This window comes from Rhipicephalus microplus, chromosome 8 (genome assembly GCF_043290135.1).
Source record: "Rhipicephalus microplus isolate Deutch F79 chromosome 8, USDA_Rmic, whole genome shotgun sequence".
NCBI classification, from domain to species: Eukaryota; Metazoa; Arthropoda; class Arachnida; order Ixodida; family Ixodidae; genus Rhipicephalus; species Rhipicephalus microplus.
In genome coordinates, this window is record NC_134707.1 from 126,495,544 (window position 1) to 126,503,148 (window position 7,605).

General features: G+C 52.8%; 1 non-coding gene across 1 annotated transcript; it reads left to right on the forward strand.

The window, feature by feature from the left end:
* Window positions 1-6,927: 6,927 nt before the first annotated feature.
* Window positions 6,928-7,004, forward strand: TRNAK-UUU (transfer RNA lysine (anticodon UUU)). Its single transcript has one exon. It is a non-coding gene; the product is annotated as a tRNA-Lys (tRNA).
* The last annotated feature ends 601 nt before the right edge of the window (window positions 7,005-7,605 follow it).

Here is a 7,605-nt window from a genome sequence, read left to right on the forward strand (position 1 = left end):
ACGAAATTTTGGAGGTTCGAGCCCTCGCGGGAGCTGTGTGTCGCTTTTATTTCTTTGAGCTGATAGCTTTGGAGAAATCTTCTGACGGTGGTGAGAGTGGAGAACGGCAGTCTCCGTGGTGATTTTGGCTAGCGTGATCGGATGTTAACCGAAAGGTTGGAGCTTCGAGCCCTCCCGGAAGAGGTGCGTCGCTTTTATTACTTTGCGCTGATAGCTTTGGAGAAATGTTCTGACGGTGGTGTGAGTGGATAACGGCTGTCTCCGTGGCGGAATTGGCTAGTGCGTTCGGCTGTTAACTGAAAGGTTGGAGGCTCGAGCCCTTCCGGGAGCGGTGTGTCGCATTTTTTTTCTTTGCGCTGATAGCTTTGGAGAAATGTTCTGACGGTGGTGAGAATGAAGCACGACTGTCTCCGTGGCGCAATCCTAGCGCGTTCGGCCGTTAACCGAAAAGTTGGAGGTTCGAGCCGTCCCGGGAGCGGTGTGTCGCCTTTTTTTTTCTTTGCGCTGATAGCCTTGGAGAAATATTCTGACGGTAGTGAGAGTGCCTCACAACTTTCTTCGTGGCGCAATTGGCTAGCGCGATCGGCTGTTAACCTAAAGGTTGGAGGTTCGAGCCCTCCCGGGAGCGGTGTGTCACTTTTTTTCTCTTCGCGCCGATAGCTTTGGAGAAATGCTCTGACGGAGGTGAGAGTGCTGCACTACTGTCTCCGTGGCGCAATTGGCTAGCGCGTTCGGCTGTTAACCGATAGGCTGGAGGTTCGAGCCCTCCCGGGAGTGGTTTGTCGCTTTTTTCTTCTTTGCGCTGATAGCTTTCTAGAATTGTTCTGACGGAGGTGAGAGTGGAGCACAGCTGTCTCCTTGGCGAAATTGGCTAGCACGTTCGGCCCTTAACCAAAAGGATGGAAGTTCGAGCCCCCCGGGAGCGGTGTCTCGTCTTTTTTTTTGCGCTGATAGCCTTGGAGAAATAATCTGACGTTGGTGAGAGTGCCTCACGACTTTCTCCGTGGCGCAGTTGGCTAGCGTGATCGGCTGGTAACGGAAAGGTTGGAGGTTCGAGCCCTCCCTGGAGTGGTGTGTCGCTTTTTTTCCTTGTGCTGATAGCTTTCTAGAGTTGTTCTGACGGAGGTGAGAGTGGAGCACAGCTGTCTCCTTGGCGAAATTGGCTAGCGCGTTCGACCGTTAGCCAAAACGATGGAGGTTCGAGCCCTCCCGGGAGTGGTGTGTCACCTTTTTTTTCTTTGCGCTGATAGCCTTGGAGAAATAATTTGACGGTGGTGAGAGTGCCTCACAACTTTCTCCGTGGCGCAATTGGCTAGCGCGATCGGCTGTTAACCGAAAGGTTGGAGGTTCGAGCCCTCCCGGGAGCGGTGTGTCACTTTTTTTCTCTTCACGCCGATAGCTTTGGAGAAATGCTCTGACGGAGGTGAGAGTGCTGCACTACTGTCTAGGTGGCGCAATTGGCTAGCGCGTTCGGCTGTTAACCGATAGGCTGGAGGTTCGAGCCCACCCGGGGGCGGTGTGTCGTTTTTTTTCTTTGTGCTGATAGCTTTGGAGAAATGTTCTAAAGGTGGTTAGAGTGGAGCAGTACTGTCTTCGTGGCAGAATTGACTAGCGCGTTCGGCTGTTACCCGAAAGGTTGGAGGTTGGAGCCCTCGCGAGAGCGGTTTGTCGTTTTTTCTTCTTTGCGCTGATGGCTTTTGAGAATTATTTTGACGGTGGTGAGAGTGGAGCACGACTGTCTCCGTGGCGCAATGGGCTAGTGCGTTCGGCTGTTAACCGAAAGGTTGGAGGTTTGAGCCCACCCGGGGGCGGTGTGTCGCTTTTCGTCTTTGCGCTGATAGCTATGGAAAAATGTTCTGACGGAGGTGAGAGTGGAGCACGGCTGTCTCCGTGGCGCAAACGGCTAGCATGTTCGGCCGTTAACCAAAAGGATGGAGGTTCGAGCCCTCCCGGGAGCGGTGTGTCGCCTGTTTTTTTTTTCTTTGCGCTGATAGCCTTGGAGAAATAATCTGAGGGTGGTGAGAGTGCCTCACGACTTTCTCCGTGGCGCAATTGGCTAGCGCGATCGGCTCTTAATCGAAAGGATGGAGGTTCGAGCCCTCCCGGGAGTGGTGTGTCACTTTTTTTTTCTTCGCGCCGATAGCTTTGGAGATATGTTCTGACGGAGGTGAGAGTGCTGCACTACTGCCTGCGTGGCGCAATCAGCTAGCGCGTTCGGCTGTTAAACGAAAGGCTGGAGGTTCAAGCCCTCCCGGGAGCGGTTTGTCGCTTTTTTTTTCTTTGCGCTGATAGCTTTGAGAAATATTCTGACGGTGGTGAGAGTGCAGCACGGTCGTCTCCGTGACGCAATTACCTCGTGCGATCGGCTGTTAACCGAAAGGTTGGAGGTTCGAGCCCACCCGGGGGCGGTGTGTCGCTTTTTTTTCTTTGCGCTGATAGCTTTAAAGAAATGTTCGGATGGTGGTGAAAGTGCCTCAAGACTTTCTCCGTGGCGCAATTGGCTAGCGCGATCAGCTGTTAACCGAAAGGATGGAGGTTCGAGCCCTCCCGGGAGTGGTGTGTCACTGTTTTTTTCTTCGCGCCGATAGCTTTGGAGAAATGTTCTGACGGTGGTGAGAGTCGAGCACGACTGTCTCTGTGGCGCAATGGGCTAGTGCGTTCGGCTGTTAACCGAAAGGTTGGAGTTTTGAGCCCACCCGGGGGCGGCGTGTGGCTATTTTTCTTTGCGCTGATAGCTATGGAGAAATGTTCTGACGGAGGTGAGAGTGGAGCACGACTGTCACCGTGGCGCAATGGGCTAGCGCGTTCGGCTGTTAACTGCAAGTTTGTAGGTTTGAGCCGACCCGGGGCGGTGTGTCGCTTTTTTTGCGCTGATAGCATTGCAAAAATGTTCTGACGGTGGTGAGAGTGCTGCACTACTGTCTCCGTGGCGCAACTGACTAGCGCGTTCGGCTGTTAACCGAAAGTTTTGAGGTTTGAGCCCTCCCGGGAGCGGTGTGTCGCTTTTTTCTTCTTTGCGCTGATAGCTTTGATGAAATGTTCTGATAGTGGTGCGAGTGCAGCACGACTGTCTCCGTGGCGCAATTGGCTAGCGCGTTCGGCTGTTAATCGAAATTTTGGAGGTTCGAGCCCTCGCGGGAGCGGTGTGTCGTATTTTGTTTCTTTGCGGTGATAGCCTTGGAGAAATATTCTGACGGTGGTGAGAGTGCCTCACGACTTTCTCCGTGGCGAAATCGGCTAGCGCGTTCGGCCGTTCATCAAAAGGATGGAGGCTCGAGCGCTCCCGGGAGTGGTGTGTCGCTTTTTTTAGGGGCGAAGCTCCTTAGGGCGTGGGCTGTGCGTCCCCTGTAGCCTGTATGTAGCCACCTCTAGTTTAGTTCTTGCAGTGTTCACTAGATGGCGGTACCTTCCCATGCATGTAGCCACCTATAGTTTAGTTCTTGCAGTGTTCACTAGATGGCGGTACCGTCTCCTGTATGTAGCCACCTCTAGTTTAGTTCTCGTAGTGTTTACTAGATGGTGGTACTTGTAGCTGATGATGAAAAGATGCAAGATGTTATAAACTAGAAAGCGGTACTTGTAGCTGATGAAAGACGCGAGATCTTATAAAATAGGAATGATGTCACATATGGCGCGTGTCATTGGTTGAAGGCAATCGTTCGATTTAGTGCGGCGACGTATGCTAGGGGGAGCCATGTAATAAAATCGAGTGGGCAAAATGTACAGAGGATTCATGGTTTACCAGATTTACCTCCGGAGTTTCGCCCACTCATCATCATTCACTTCGTGGATATGGCGGAATTTTTCTTTGTGCTGATAGCTTTGGAGAAATGTTCTGAAGGTGGTGAGAGTGGAGCAATACTGTCTCCGCGGCAAAATTGACTAGCGCGTTCGGCTGTTACCCGAAAGATTGGAGGTTCGATCTCTCCCTGGAGCGGTGTGTCGCTTTTTTTTCTTTGCGCTGATAGCTTTGAAGAAATGTTCTGACGGTGGTGAGAAGGAGCACGACTGTCTCTGTGGCGGAATGGGCTAGTGCGTTCGGCTGTTAACCGCAACTTTGGAGGTTTGAGCCCACCCGGGGGCGGTGTGTCGCTTTTTTTGCGCTGATAGCTTTGGAGAAATGTTCTGACGTTAGTGAGAGTGCTGCACTACTGTCTCCGTGGCGCAACTGACTAGCGCGTTCAGCTGTTAACCGAAAGGTTGGAGGTTTGAGCCCACCCGGGGGCGGTGTGTCCCTTTTTTTTTGCTCTGATAGCTTTGAAGAAATTTTCTGACGAAGGTAAGAGTGGTGCACTACTGTCTCCGTGGCGGAACTGACTAGCGCGTTCGGCTGTTAACCAAAAGGCCTGAGGTTTGAGGCCACCCGTGGGCGTTGTGTCGCTTTTTTTCTTTGCGCTGATAGCTATGGAGAAATGTTCTGACGGTGGTGAGAGTGGAGCACGACTGTCGCAGTGGCGCAATGGGCTAGCCCGTTCGGCTGTTAACCGAGAGTTTGGAGGTTTGAGCGCACCCGGGGGCGGTGTGTCGCTTTTTTTGCTCTGATAGCTTTGGAGAAATGTTCTGACGGTGGTGAGAGGGCTGCACTACTGTCTCCGTGGCGCAACTGACTAGTGCGTCCGGCTGTTAACCGTAAGGCTGGAGGTTCAAGCCCTCCCGGGAGTGGTTTGTCGCTTTTTTCTTCTTTGCGCTGATAGCTTTGGAGAAATATTCTGACGGTGGTGAGAGTGCAGAACGATTGTCTCCTTGGCGCAATTTGCTAGTGCGATCGGCGGTTAACCGCAAGTTTGGAGGTTCGAGCCCACCCGGGAACGGTGTGTCGCTTTTTTTGCGCTGATAGCTTTGGAGAAAAGTTCTGACGGTGGTGAGAGTGCTGCACTACTGTCTCCGTGGCGCAACTGACAAGCGCGTTCGGCTGTTAACCGAAATTTTGGAGGTTCGAGCCCTCGCGAGAGCGGTGTGTCGCATTTTGTTTCTTTGCACTGATAGCTTTGGTGAAATGTTCTGACGGAGGTGAGAGTGAGCACGGCTGTCTCCGTGGCGCAATCGGCTAGCGCGATCGGCCATTAACCAAAAAGAAGGCGGTTTTAACCCTCCCGGGAGCGATATGTCGCCTTTTTTTCTTTCTGCTGATAGCCTTGGAGAAATAACCTGACGGTGGTTAGATTTCCTCAAGACTTCCTCCGCGGCGCAATTGGCTAGCGCGATCGGCTGTTAACCGAAGGGTTGGAGGTTCGAGCCCTCCCGGGAGTGGTGTGTCGCTTTTTTTCTTTGCGCTGATAGCCTTGGAGAAATAATCTGACGGTGGTGAGAGTGCCTCACGACTTTCTCCGTGGCGCCCTTGGCTAGCGTGATCGGCTGTTAACCGAAAGGTTGGAGGTTCGAGCCCTCCCTGGAGTGGTGGGTCGCTTTTTTCTTTGCGCTGATACCTTTTGAGAATTGTTCTGACGGAGGTGAGGGTGGAGCACGGCTGTCTCCGTGGCGAAATTAGCTAGCGCGTTCGGCCGTTAACCAAAAAGATGGAGGTTTGAGCCCTCCCGGGAGCGGTGTGTCACTTTTTTTTCTTCGCGCCGATAGCTTTGGAGAAATGTTCTGACGGAGTTGAGAGTGCTGCACTACTGCCTGCGTGGCGCAATCATCTAGCGCATTCGGCTTTTAACCGAAAGGCTGGAGATTCAAGCCCTCCCGGGAGCGGTTTGTTCCTTTCTTCTTCTATAAGCTGACAGCTTTGGAGAAATATTCTGACGGTGGTGAGAGTGCAGCACGATCGTCTCCGTGGCGCAATTAGCTAGTGCGATCGGCTGTTAACTGAAAGGTTGGAGGTTCGAGCCCACCCGGGGGCGGTGTGTCGCTTTTTTTCTTTGTGCTGATAGCTTTGGAGAAATGTTCTGACGGTGGTGAGAGTGGAGCACGACTGTCGCCGTGGCGCAATGGGCTAGCGCGTTTGGCTGTTAACCGAAAGGTTGGAGGTTTGAGCCCCCACGAAGGCGGTGTGTCGCTTTTTTTGCGCTGATAGCTTTGAAGAAATGTTCTGACGGTGGTGAGATTGGAGCACGACTGTCTCCGTGGCGAAATGGGCTAGCGCGTTCGGCTGTTAACCGAAAGGTTGGAGGTTTGAGCCCACACGAAGGCGCTGTGTCGCTTTTTTTGCGCTGATAGCTTTGGAGAAATGTTTTGATGGTGGTAGAGGGCTGCACTACTGTCTCCGTGGTGCAACTGACTAGCGCGTTCGACTGTTAACCGAAAGGTTGGAGGTTTGAGGCCACCCGGGGGCGTTGTGTCGCTTTTTTTTCTTTGCGCTGATAGCTATGCAGAAATGTTCTGACGATGGTGAGAGTGGAGCACGACTGTCGCAGTGGCGCAATGGGCTAGCCCGTTCGGCTGTTAACCGAGAGTTTGGAAGTTTGAGCACACCCGGGGGCGGTGTGTCGCTTTTTTTTGCTCTGATAGCTTTGGAGAAATGTTCTGACGGTGGTGAGAGTGCTGCACTACTGTCTCCGTGGCGCAACTGACTAGTGCGTCCGGCTGTCAACCGTAAGGCTGGAGGTTCAAGCCCTCCCGGGAGCGGTTTGTCGCTTTTTTCTTCTTTGCGCTGATAGCTTTGGAGAAATATTCTGATGGTGGTGAGAGTGAAGCACGATCGTCTCCTTGGCGCAATTAGCTAGTGCGATCGGCTGTTAACCGCAAGTTTGGAGGTTTGAGCCCACCCGGGAACGGTGTGTCGCTTTTTTTGCGCTGATAGCTTTGGAGAAAAGTTCTGACGGTGGTGAGAGTGCTGCACTACTGTCTCCGTGGCGCAACTGACAAGCGCGTTCGTCTGTTAACCGAAATTTTGGAGGTTCGAGCCCTCGCGAGAGCGGTGTGTCGCATTTTGTTTCTTTGCACTGATAGCTTTAGTGAAATGTTCTGACGGAGGTGAGAGTGAGCACGGCTGTCTCCGTGGCGCAATCGGCTAGCGCATTCGGCTTTTAACCGAAAGGCTGGAGGTTCAAGCCCTCCCGGGAGCGGTTTGTTCCTTTCTTCTTCTATAAGCTGATAGCTTTGGAGAAATATTCTGACGGTGGTGAGAGTGCAGCACGATCGTCTCCGTGGCGCAATTAGCTAGTGCGATCGGCTGTTAACTGAAAGGTTGGAGGTTCGAGCCCACCCGGGGGCGGTGTGTCGCTTTTTTTCTTTGTGCTGATAGCTTTGGAGAAATGTTCTGACGGTGGTGAGAGTGGAGCACGACTGTCGCCGTGGCGCAATGGGCTAGCGCGTTTGGCTGTTAACCGAAAGGTTGGAGGTTTGAGCCCACACGAAGGCGGTGTGTCGCTTTTTTTGCGCTGATAGCTTTGGAGAAATGTTTTGATGGTGGTGAGAGGGCTGCACTACTGTCTCCGTGGCGCAACTGACTAGCGCATTCGCCTGTTACCCAAAATTTTGGAGGTTCGAGCCCTCGCGGGAGCGGTGTGTCGCATTTTGTTTCTTTGCACTGATAGCTTTGGTGAAATGTTCTGACGGAGGTGAGAGTGAGCACGGCTGTCTCTGTGGCGCAATCGGCTAGCACGTTCGGCCATTAACCAAAAGGATTGGGGTTTTAACCCTCCCGGGAGCGATATGTCGCCTTTT